The sequence below is a fragment of the Lissotriton helveticus genome, chromosome 3_2 (assembly GCF_964261635.1).
Source record: "Lissotriton helveticus chromosome 3_2, aLisHel1.1, whole genome shotgun sequence".
NCBI lineage: Eukaryota > Metazoa > Chordata > Amphibia > Caudata > Salamandridae > Lissotriton > Lissotriton helveticus.
In genome coordinates this window covers 238,853,516-238,866,641 of record NC_136062.1, presented here as the reverse complement: position 1 = coordinate 238,866,641, position 13,126 = coordinate 238,853,516, and the positions used below count along the sequence as shown (strand labels likewise).

Genomic DNA, 13,126 nt, shown 5'->3' with positions numbered 1-13,126 from the left:
GTTAGGAGATTTTTGGGTTAGTAAAACCTCACCCCCAAAACAAGTAATAAAAAAAGCCTTCTGGTCGTGGTTGGACAATGAAATGCTACGTAATCCTAATCACTGCAAAACTGTTGTTCAGTTCCTGTTAATTAAAGAGCTTCCTTTTAGGGAACCCTACCTGGACTCCATTCATAACTCTGGAGACAGAGCACTGTATATAAAATTCAGGTTAGGTGTCCTCCCTCTTTGCCAATTTACCTCATCCTGGAAACCGCCCCTGCAAACGGTGCCATATTGTCCCTTTTGCGAATCCAGGGTTGAAACTGTTGCACATATGTTGTTTGAATGTAACATCTACGTTGCACCCAGGAAATTGTGGTTGAAACCACTATGTAGGACCCTGGGAACAAGATCGCATGTAGAAGCCTTACGCATATTGTGCACTGATTCAAGACCCTTCTTCGCCTGCTGTTTGGCAAAATTTCTAGGTTGGGCCTGGCGGTTACGAACTGCAAAAAAACTGTTGATACAGTAGTATGCTTTTATTTTTCTCTTCTCCTCTGCTTAAAGAATCCCATATGACTATTTAGATTGTTCTTATGGTACAATATGTTAAAATTTTACTGTATTGTATGCGCCAAATATTGTTTTTATTTGATGTAAAATGCAGCTTTTATGATATGTTTTTATATCGAAATAAAGCTTATTCATTCATTCATTCTCGTTTATCTTTAAAAAAAATGTTCCAGGAAAAGCCTTCTTCTCAAACATAACTGTGCGGGGTTCTTCCTGCTGAAATACAGTGTGCCTATTCATTCCATACGCCTGTCTTTGTTTTAAGAGCAACAAGCATTGTACTGTCACACCCAATGACAGTAGGTGAACAAAGGGGCTAATTGTTATTCGTATATAGGTATTGTTGTTTTTTATTCGGTATTATTATTTGTTGAGCCAAGTTAGCATTTTGCCCACGTCGACCTTATATGATTTTGCTGTATGTTTTGCTGTAGAAGAGGGCTCATTTGGGAGGTGAGCCAGTCTTGTCTTGGCCAGACTTGCTTTGCTGGTCTCTTAGGGGGCAGAGATGTGTTATCGAGGCCTTAACTCACCTCATTCTGCATTTCAGATGGCTATTGACATTTTTTATTTAATTGAGCTATATGCTCATCCCCATGCCTTCTGCAACGAGCTTTAACTTTTAATAAACCTTCATTGTTCCTAACTTATACCTGACTCTAGAAGGCGTATTCAAGTAACTATGCAGTGTGATTAGTGGATACTCTTAATCTTCCTAGTACCACATTGCCTGCCGTTCTTGAAGACAAGTAGGCGCTTTATCTTAGATCATCAGCGTCTGCATACTTCAGGGTAAAAGTGAAGTATTCGGGTCTATTTTTATGAGCAGGGTTCATGCAGGAATCCTGTTGTATCTGCAGCTGAAAGTTCGCAGTGCGGGACCCCCGGAAGGATGTGGCGGCGCGGGGCTCCCTCTGCCTGCCTCCCGCGGCTCTCTCGTGACTCCCACATTCTTGAAGTCGTCTGTGTTTAGGTGGAGAGAGAACTGCAGAGCCGCTGCGGTGAGGTCACGTCCTGCCCCTCCTCGCCCTCCTCCTCCCCGCCCACCCGAGCTCTGCTGCCTCCCGGGCTCGGCACACTGGCTGCTCCGCGCCACGCACAGGATGTGCCTTCAGCCCCGGGACTGCATCGAGCGGGGGGCCTGTGAGGGAAGCGGGGGCGCTCCTTGAAGCCCGCGAGCCGTGGATGGGACCGGAGGTGCCGGCGCGCATAGCAGCAGCTCCAGCCGAGGAGGGCCGGTTTACACGAGCACATGGCACCGGGGAGGAGCGCAACGGAGGCGGGATCCCCCTGACCCGACCCCTGGGGGCGCAGACCGCATGATCCCGGGGTCACCACTTCTCTTTGGCTTTGTGCGGGCAACATGGATGCGGCGTGCTCGGGTTTCAGAGCAGAACGATCGGGGTAGCAGGAGCTGCCCGGGCAGCGCGGAGGTGCCCGCTTTGCGAGCGAGGAATACACTTCCTTCATGCCTGGATATGTGGGGGCTCCGGCCAGCTGAACCTCTACGGTGAGTGCGCGATGGCTGTGGGGAGGGCAAGGGTTAAAGGTCAAGAAGTTGGTTGTGCAGTTCTGGGAATTGTCAGTGAGTTCACCGAGGACACGCTGCTTGCCTGTGACGTGCCCTCCCACCCAGCTGCCCCAGATGTGTTTAGCAAGCACATCCACCCAGCTGCCCCAGATGTTTTGAGTGATCAGTGTGTTTTTATCCGTGTTCGTTTCTCCTTGCTAGCTGTGAAGGGGTACAGAGGTGATCCGACCCTCCCTTTCCAAAATATCCAAATGTCTTGAGGGCAGTGCCCCTCCCCCATTAGCAGATCAACACCTCTCAGTCAATACTTGTTTTTTTTTCTAAAGCGTCGCATAGCTGTTTAACGTTAGTCGTTATAAAAACATGTAATAGATTATTAGCTTATATAGTGTTGTTTAAGTAGAGTCGAGGCGTGCCCTCTTTAGGGGTTTGGCAGGCTGGTACCGGGTGTTGGGCTAGTCCATGTAAATCAACGACCTGTAACTATTTTGCGAGGTGCGCGTTTGACGCAAAGGCGAACCCGCCGGAGTCACTGGACATGAACCATTTTGAATGAGTGAATCATATTTGCAGGGAGACAGATCCAGCGAAAGTCTCAGGGGGTTGGAGGGCATTTGACTTCCCAAGAGAGAGAACTTGGCAACGTGGTATACACGTGCGTTGGCACCAATTAACTGGCAACTGCATGGTGGAGCCGGGCTGGGCTCCCTTTGAAAAGCGTTAAAATGCCATCTCCTATCATAGCCTCTAACCCGTTTGTCCATCTTAAAAACTTTGTAAAGCCGCTTTTTCGATAAGTAAAACGGATTGGGATTGGGGAAAGGACGACGACCTGCCCCCACCACCACCGGAATATCCGACGGATCAGACCTCTTTTGTGCAATAGTGCTATAAGCGCTCAACATCGTTGGTGGCACGGCTGGTTGTGCCAGCTTCATGGGGTGGCAGTACTCATCGTGCAGACTTGTGTGTTGGGGTCCCATTACAGTCGCTCCTATTAATTCCAGTCGGTGCAGTAACACGTCTTAACGCACATTTCGCAGCTACGAGTTGTGTGGCAAGGGATGCCCCGCATTCTTCCCGGCTCATTTCGGTAAAACAAATCTGAAATTTGCTGCTGTGAAATTGCAGGTGCATGCCTATTTTGTGTCGGTAATCCTCGTGTTATGCCTCAGAACAATCATCATTTTAGATTCGTGGGGCACTACCCTGTATGACGTTCATTACCATTAATCGAATATTCGGGTGCATACAGTGCTATCGGAACGACCTCTACCTACAATCCGGTAATTGAATATACTTGCACAAATCTGCCAATGGACATGTTAAAGGGGGATTGGGGGGAGGGGCGCCTCCCGCACCTCTCTTGGGGTGGGGTGTCTTACTTTTACTCCTCTCTTCCGTGGGACTGCATTCGCACGCCCTTCTTACCCCCGTAGCGCTTGTTATTTGAGCGCCTGCTGGTAATCCTGGTAGCGCATTCCAGTGCCTTGCTGTCGGCCCCCTAGCAGGGGTCAGAGGAGAGTCTGCGGTTTACACAGTTCCAGTTTTACTGGCAGGAGGGGGGCGAGGGGTAGTTCACACATATCCCAGTGAGTGGGCTGCAGTTCACACATGGTCCAAGTTGTTTTAGGGCTGGGGGAGGGCGCGGGAGTTTACTCGTGTTTGTGCCAGCGATCACACCTGCTTGAAATTGAGACCGAGAGGGGGTATTTGAGTTGATGCCAATAAATTGAGTGAGGGAGCTGGCACATTTGTCAGCAGGCCACGCGTCATTCGGCCTGGACGCTAGGGGGGTGCTGCTTTCCACACGTTTTGAGTTTTAATCCCCGAAAAGAGAGCTGCATCCCACACGTGTTTTTGTTAAAGCGCCTGGAAGGAATGGGGGCCCCCGTTTGCCCATGCCATGTTGAATCATTTGATTGTCCGAGCCTACAGAGGTGCAAACGGAAAGGGGGTGGGGGTTAGAGACCTTGTACGGTCTCCAGACCAGATGCTACAACAGACCAAAGCCTATTTGATGGGCCTGGTGCCTTTTGATGTCCCTTTCTATGTGCACGTGTGCACACTGCACACATTCGCAATCCGCTCTAGAGAGGGTGGTTACATGGAAGTATCTCGCCCATAGTAAAGTACTCGGCGTTCTGTGCTGTTTACTGTAGGGCTTCGGGCTACAGGGCTCTGGTGTTATTCAATACAAATATCTTTGTGTACCTGTATGTATTTAGCTAAAGGTGCGAATCTGGTTTTGTATAATTTTATACTGGTACCAAATTCTATTTTTCGGTCCGTGGGAATGAAGGCACGGTTTGTAAATCGATGTATTCGGCCAAATGCACACAACCACGTGGGAAAGCCGGAACTAAAACATTAGTCTGTTGGTTTAAAGTGGACCAGTATGACCTATAGAAATCTTAACTGTATGCCTTGGGCTTGCTACTAATGTATTAGAGATATGGTTGGATTGGTAAGGCGCCGACTTCCAGCTGTGGGCAGCTTTTTTGGGCAGCCTGGGGGCTGTCTGTGCTCTTAGGATGCCGCCAGCGGCCCAGTGGGTGCCCGAGTGGCCTTTCTAGAGGCAGATGGGTGGATGTATGTATCACTTTCTTTCTGTTGCTGGGCCGGTCCAGTAATGTATGCTGATTGAGCAAGGGTGTGTGTGGGGGGGGGGGGGGGGGCTGAGCAGAAGTGGGCTCACCTGCATTCATGTGTGGCTCAGCAGTGTGAACTAATCTGTGCATTTTTTTTATCTGAGAGAAGTCAATACAACATGCCCCTCAACCCCTTTCTTTTAATAAAACTTCGCTGAAGCAGTGTTATGCTGAAAGGCAGCACGCAAATGTGGGCCACTTTTTTTTTGTTGGTGTGCCCCGGTTGATTTTTGATCTCATTCCACCCTGATTAGAGACGCACATGTTGTGGTATACTATACTTAGGTGGGCACCTCCGTTTGTTGAATTAGACACTCCTCACAGTCGGGTATATAGGCTCACTGTTGAGGTCTGTCACCTTCAGACATAACTTTTCACAGAGGTTGAGCGCCACCACGTGTTGCATATGTGAACTGACGCGGTAAACACACTAACCCTAAGTGCGACGCCTGTGGAAAAAATACTATACTAAAACGCTGGTGGTAGGAGGGCAGAAATGTACAAATAAAGACATGGTACATAAACATTAGTGCCAGCAGTGGTCTGTTCGGTTACTAGGTTCTTACGAAAATAGCGCGGTTTTGGTGACGTGCGCGGATTATTTACTTTACTGCATTCCTCGCTGTCACCGACGATTCCTCAATTATGAGGCAATGTCTTGCCTCTAGCGTTTTACTCAAAGCGTTTCATGTCGTCACGGTAGCGCTCGATTGGGCAGGCAGTGTCGCCCCTTCTTGTGCTTACAGGCAGAGAGGATCGGCATTTGCAGGGATCAATGCTCTCGGAGGATCGGCACTTTGCCGGAAGGATCCCAAGCAATTCTCTCGGAGGATCGGCACTTTGCAGCATAGATCCCAAGCAATGCTCTCAGAGGATCTGCACTTTGCCGCAGGGATTCCAATCAATGCTCTCGGAGGATCGGCACTTAGCAGCAGAGATCCCAAGCAATGCTCTCGGAGGATCGGCACTTAGCAGCAGAGATCCCAAGCAATGCTCTCGGAGGATCGGCACTTTGCCGCAGGGATTCCAATCGATGCTCTCGGAGGATCGGCACTTTGCAGCAGAGATCCCAAGCAATGCTCTCAGAGGATCTGCACTTTGCCGCAGGGATTCCAATCGATGCTCTCGGAGGATCGGCACTTTGCAGCAGAGATCCCAAGCAATGCTCTCGGTTAGAAAGTACCGGCATTTCTCCACGGGAAAAGGGTATTCTTGATGTGAGTAGCTGCAATTTGCCTCTCTATTCTTCTCGGAGACAGGGTATGGTCTATATTTCAGAAGGGTTTCTTATCTTTGACCTAAAACATAATACTCACGGTTGCCATATTCTGCCAACTTTTGTTATCTGGGTTGATGCAGGTCGTGCAATGTAGTTGTAGATTCCGTCCCCGCAGTCTCGTCTTCAGATTCCGTCTTCTCTGGTGTCTTATCCGAGTTGGTCTTGGCCAAGCGGTCTCTTATTCAGATTCCGTCCTCGTGTGGAAATATCTAAGTTAATCTAGGCTAAGCGGTCTCGTCTTCAGAGTCGGTTCTCTCAGGGTATCCCGGTAGATTTAGGCCCAACGGTCTCGTCATCGGGTTCTTTCCTCTTGTCCTATCTAGGGTGCTCTAGGCCCAGAAGTCTCATTTTCAGATTTAATTCTCTTCTAGTACCTAGGCCCATCGGTCTCATCTTCAAATTTCATCCTCCTTTGGCATCATCTATGATTTGATCTAGGTTCAGCGGTCTTGTGTTCAGATTCAGTCCTCTTGTGGTATCTAGGTTCATCTAGACCCAGCAGTGTCGTCTTCAAATTCCGACCTTTTGCATATCTAGGTCCAGCCGTCTCCTCTTCAGATTCTGTCCTCTTGTGGTATCTAGGTTCATCTCTGCCCAGCAGTCTTGTCTTTGGTTTTCATCCTCTTCTGGTATCTAGGTTCATCTCTGCCCAGCAGCCTTGTCCTCCAATTCTCCCCTCTTCTGGTATCTAGGTTTATGTCTTTTGAGTCTGTCCTTTTGTAGCATCTAAGGGCCATCTAGGCCCAGCAGTCTTGTCTTTGGTTTTCGTCCTCTTCTGGTATCTAGGTTCATCTAGGCCCAGCAGTCCTGTCCTCCAATTCTCCCCTCTTCTGGTATCTAGGTTTATGTCTTTTGAGTCCGTCCTTTTGTAGCATCTAAGGGCCATTTAGGCCCAGCAGTCTTGTCTTTGGTTTTTGTCCTTTTCTGGTATCTAGGTTCATCTCGGCCCAGCAGTCTTGTCCTCCGGTTCGCCCCTCTTCTGGTATCTAGGTTTATCGAGGCCCAGCAGTCTCATTTTTGTTTTTTGTCCTCTTTTGGTATCTAGGTTGGTCTAGGCCCAGCAGCTTCAGCATCACATTCCTCCCTCTCCTAGTCCCTGGGGTATCTGCCAGTCTCGTTGGCAGTGTGTTACATAGCGGTGTCCTCTTTTACCCAAATCAAATGCGATGTACCCAGGATCTGGAATGCGCTCCCCCCTGAAACCAGGCGTATCTCCTCCACTGCACTCTTCAAGAAAGAGGTGAAAACCATCCTTCTGGCCAAGATCTCCTGAACCTTATAGGTGCTGGATCAGAGACCCTGCACTGCTTTGTATCAATGCTCACCTTGTCCTTGGGCACTATACTTCTACTTGATGGGGACACTACTACGCTACTTTCTTACTACCGACCAATATATGATACACGTTGGTTCACTGATTTACTCTCCCGATGCCCCCACTCAGTGCTCTCTCTATACTAAAACATTGGTATAAGCCTTCCACTCACCCAAGGTGTACCTGAACACCTCTGTAGTGGGATCAATGACTTGTGCCGTCTTATATTACTGGTTTACCTGATTGTATATTGATATGTTTTATGTATGTTATTATTATCCTATCATGTTAGTGACTACTATACTGCTCCCATTACCTCTGTTCATTCATACTGCCCCTACCCTGTCTTTGTGAAGCGCTCCGATATCTGTAAGGATCTTGTTTGCGCTATATAAAACTTTGAATAAATAAATAAATGTATATCTTTCTCCAGACCCAAAAACATAACTGATGTGTGCTCTTAGCAAGGTGCTATCTCTGACTGCTTACCACAGCTGAACACACTGTTGGTAAGCAGCAGTCGGGTCCCCTTTCTGGCCCAAGTTAATGGTTCATCGAGACCTAAATAAAGCATACGGTCCCATAGAGACCGGGTGGTCTCTCTCAACTGATCATTTCTTTCTTCGAAGACGATCACAGCATAGGAATCCACAGCTCAATTCTGTCCGATCCAAAAATTGGTTTGTCGAGATGAAAGCTCTACTTACCTACACCCCAGGGCTTCTCTTTGACACAAACCTTGTTTTATCCAGTGTCAAATACAACTTGGGTGACAAAAGGGAGGTGTTCTCAAGTACCTGAAACATATGACTAGAGATTCAGACACAATACAAAACAATACATAAGTCTGAAAAGTTTTGTTTAACTGAGAATTGATGTATTCAGAGCTGAACATTAGATAGACACCTACTGACTATATGCTGTCTGTGGGTCAAATAAAAGTGTACCCAGAGCTAAGCTTAATCTAAGTGTCATCAGCGTAGTGGTTCCATCTGATCCATTGCGAAACATAACCTGTGTACCTGTGAATCGGGTGTTCTGTCTTCGTCATTTGAAGACGAAAAGGCTGTATATGTCTACGCCTCAAGGTGTTCAATAGATCAAAACAATGATTAATCCAAAGTCAAACACAATCATATGTGTTTATATTTCAACTGTTTTTCGGATCCCAACCAAATTTATCCGGAACCTAGGCACTTACGAGTCTGTTGTTCTCCCTTAACTGGTCACTGATTGCTCCAGGGCTGACCACAGCTAAGCACCATGGGCCAGGTGTTCAGGTGTCCTCTCTCATCTGAAATTTGGTTTGTCTAGAGGTGAAAACCACAAAGATGCCTATGTTTTAGGCTCTTTCTTTGACATGAATCTGTTTTTATCCAGACCCCAACATAGCGCACATGGCTAGGGATCACGTGTCCTCGAGCCACAACCTGGACTGCTCGATCAAGCTGAGACTGGTGGAAACCCTATAAGGTTTCTTACGCAGTCCAAGTCTGCCAGCTCTATTGGGAGGTTCTGACTTCTTGGTGTGTTTGGCTAACCCCCATCCCGGTCCTCGGATGCCTGACTCGTAACAGGAATGCTGATGAAACTGTACAGAAACCTAAATATTGAGACTGAAAATTGTTTTAGATTTACCTATTTGAAGTGGCGTAGTTACCTCTGGTGTTCGTCTGCTGACCATTCAGAGCAAACAAACAGCTTCAGGTCGAAATCTAGTGTATTATAAATGAAAACTGAACACATGCTATTTTCCTGGCTCAAATGGTTTTGTGTCACCGCTTGTGTCCATAAAAAAAAAATTCATGTAGGATTTTCTATAGTGTGGACATAACCCCAAAGGATGCTCAACTGCTTTACAGAGGGAGTGCATGAAACATAGCGATAATCTGCCTCTCGTGGTTATTGTAATTTGCAGGTATGAGTTAGCAGTTACCAGAAGAATGGGACCGCATTTGAATAGAAAGTAAGTACATTGAGGTTTTACGTGCACAGTAGTGGTCCTCGGAGACAACATTTATACCCCTATAAAATAGAGGAGGATCATAATGTATGCAGTTATTAGGGTGAAATAGCCTTTTGCAGTTGTACTTGATTTTCCCAGAGATTTTTGAAGAGGGTGAAAGACTGGTGTTCAGTGGTGAGAAAGTAACATACCTCCCCAGGTCCAGGGCAGTAATTTTATTATATTACTGTGTGAAGCAATCAGCCTTCGGCTGAATAGTGCCTCAAATATTTATTTTTCACCCACTTAAGTATACAGCATGCAGTCACTTACTCCAGCCTACATTACCTGGCTCTCTATTTGGTGAGGAAGGTGGGTGTCTGTCTATTCATCCCCCGTCACCCCACTCTTTCTTCCCCGCCTCCTGACACATGACTTCTGAGTTTGTCCCTGTAACACCTCAAGTCCACGAGACTAACCACAAACAGGTACTTGAATGCATTGTGACTTGCCTTCCTGCCCAAGGTTCACTAGTCATGCGGTGAAGCCGGCTGCCTGCCATCAACCCCAGCACCCAACGCACCATAAGCATGAGTGTGAGGACAGAACAGCATATATTGTGGTCATGAGTCGCTGGAAAGAGCTCTTCAGACCCCCTTACCAGGAGAGAAAAAACGCACACTCCCTACGGCTGTGGGCACGCAGATTTGTCTCGCCTTGAGATGTGAAAGGGAGTAACCTTGGGTGGAGAGTAAGTACTGTGTGAGTGGAACCAACCTTTAGGCTATTCCCTGGAACAAGAGATTGTGCGATTTAATGAAGTGGGTGGTGGCAACTCGGAATGCAGTAGTGTGCACTAGAAGCACACTAATAGATAAGACACAGGGAGGTGGAGAGTTTTGTGCAAGGATATGGGACCCATGGGCTGCACCCTAGAGGCTGCACCTTGGAAGGTTGAGAGTATTGTGGGAGCAGTGGTGTGGGAGCATACGAGACATAGAGGCTGCACCCTACAAGTTGGGGAATAGTGTGGGAGCTTACGAAACCAAGAGGCTTCATCCTGGAAGGTAGGGAGTATTGTAGGAGCATAGGAAAGCTACAGGCTGCACCTTGGAAGGTGGAGAGTAGTGTGGGAGCATAGGAAAGCTACAGGCTGCACCTTGGAAGGTGGAGAGTAGTGTGGGAGCACACGAGACCCAGAGGCTTCACCCTGGAAGGTGGAGGGTATTGTGGGACCATATCCGAACTGATCAGATGTGTGACTATCTCCTCAAAGGCAAGTGAGCAGAGTCACAAGCAGGCGATAACCTGGATGGTGGTGAGTAGTGTGATAGAGAATAACATGGGAAGGGCGTGATAGCCTGGAAAGTGCTGGGTAGTGTCAGGCATCAGTGGCTGAGTGGTAGTATTTGCAGTGGTCTCAACGCTTCTGTCTTGGACGTAGTAAAGTCTGCACTCCAGCAGCTCGGGTCTGTACTAAGCTGACGCAACTCACCCTGGAGTGTGCTTATTGGAGGAAACGTGCACTCTACGGCCTCTGCTTGCCTTCCTCCTGCCGTGAAATAACTACCGGTTAAAGGCTTCAGGGGTACCCAGTGTTTATCTCCCACAGCAGCGCCTATGAACAAACCTCTTACTGGCTTTTATCTATCGCCTACCTGCCTACCTGTCCTGACATGCGCCGCCATTGTCCTCGTGCACCACACTGTTCGATATATTGCCGTTCTTAAATAAACACATCAGATATCAACGCCTATAGGGAGTGTGTTTTTTTTTCCAGAGCATCAGAGGGTGTTTTTCTCTCCCCTCATTAAAGCTGTGGGGCTCAAGTCCTTTCTGAACTCTCTTCGGCCTCTGAGCGCTTAGGAAGCCAGACCTTGAGCTTTGCTGATGTGGGGACCTCTCATAGAGTCCAGCGGGGTGTGAACACTCATAACGGGGGCAGGTTTTAGAATGCGTCACCTGACCCTTACTCTATGTGATGACTCTTAAATCTGAGATCCGGAGAAAGAAGCACAGATCATGTATCCCTGTTACGGACCAGACCTGTAGCCTAACCACGACCCCATTATACTTTGTTTGTCTTCTGTTTGCTCTTTGTTTCAACACTTATCCCAGATAATATTGATATCTGGTTTTATGCTGCATTAAGAATTGGCAGAATCCCTGAGGTAGTGAATTTGCAGCTCCAAATTCAATGTTGTAACTAATCTATGTGCCCCTGACGTTGTCTTTTCTTCTCATGATTAACATCTCACTGGAAAGGCAGAAACATTAATCTGACATAAAACGGCATAGAACGTGTGTTGTTAAAAAAACACTTTTCTAAGTCAAATAATTTCACAAGTTTGTAAAATCCTTAGAAGATTTTTTCCTGTTTTTTTAGAGAATTGTCGGCTATATTATTAAAGACTTTGCTGGCAGTTATAATTTCTGGGTGTGCACAGCCGCGTGAATGCGGTTGCTGCTTTTTGCTGCAACGTGGTAGATAAAGCACAGGTTCTGAAATGTGCAATAGAGCACATAATTATCTGCATTTTTAATAGTTTCACAAGTTGGAGGGGGAAAAACCATGTGAAACGATAATCACCAGAGTTCTGCGAAATAATCTGTGGGTGCATTACAGGACTTAACGTGATTGTGATCGTGAGAGATAAAACATTAGTGCCAGAAGGCTTGCCAATTATAAATTGTAGTACTTTATACCGAGTATTCTAATATTTATTTATTTAGCACAGGCTGGTTTCCATGGTTGTGCACCATTTTCCACTACTTCTCTATATAAGGGGTCATGTTGTCCTTGTTCAGTGGTGTACCTTTTATTGACTTCGGAGGAGTAAACGTGTCTTGCTGACACCCCATAGGAATCACGGTTTCTCCACACTTTGATTAGTGTGCTTAGGTGGTGACATTGGGTGCACCGGGTCCCTCAAACCTGCTCAGCACTCATCGAAAGTCGCGAAATTCAGATGTTGATGGATTGTTTTTTTTTTTTTTTTAATTTCTTTATTAGATAGAGACCACAGATACAAAAAATAACCAAACATTCAATTATAGTGGATTATACAATGCAGGATCGGATCATAGAGATTGCAGATATATACACGATGTATAAGACTAGAGGACCACATATGCTACTGAAAAATAAACCATTCCCTTATATCATTCATTGCTTGCATTGACAAGATCAAGTCAAAATAACAGCGTCAAGTCAGCTACATTAAATTCTACCTAATCACAAACAAATATATGACTGATCCATTTATATTAAATTGTCCTTAGATGATTATAAAGGAAAAAGAAAAAACAGAGAACAAAAGGAGAAATGTTGATGGATTGTTAAAGAGGAATGAGTCTCAATTATTTGTTGCTTTTAAGTCTTGCGTCTGGTGGCTTTCAGCTGTTTGCGAATGACCTCTTGTTGACTGTACCCAAAACCTACAGTGGGTTTACAGCCAGCCCATTGCTTACAATTGGATTGCTTTCTTGTCCCTTTCATTTGAGTGCTTTGTATGCACTGGAATTCCTTCATCTTGTGCTCGTCCCTTCCCTGGAGCATAGTTTCTTTACTATTCTTTTGAATGCATGACCTGTGTCCTTCCACTGCTTATATTCAGGGAACTACATTTTTTTTTTTTTTGCTCCTACCCCTTTCAGTGTTTAATTTGTATAAAAGTAAGTCTGAGGGCTCAAGTTATTTCCCACAAGGCCATCCTGGCTTGCACCACCCACTGCCCCCTGATACGTCTTCCAAATGTTAGTTCCTGCACTACCACTAAGCATCACAATGATACAAGTGTGACATTTTTCACTATTCCAGCCACATCAAGACTGGATGTTTTTTTTA

General features: G+C 46.5%; 1 protein-coding gene across 1 annotated transcript in view; it reads left to right on the top strand.

The window, feature by feature from the left end:
• Window positions 1–1,523: 1,523 nt before the first annotated feature.
• C3_2H15orf39 (chromosome 3_2 C15orf39 homolog) overlaps window positions 1,524–13,126 on the top strand; it is a 140,845-nt gene continuing 129,242 nt past the window's right edge. Inside the window, exon 1 of the mRNA XM_078685108.1 lies at window positions 1,524–2,068. The gene's annotated coding sequence lies outside the window, so the exon portion shown is untranslated. The remainder of the gene's footprint in view (window positions 2,069–13,126) is intronic.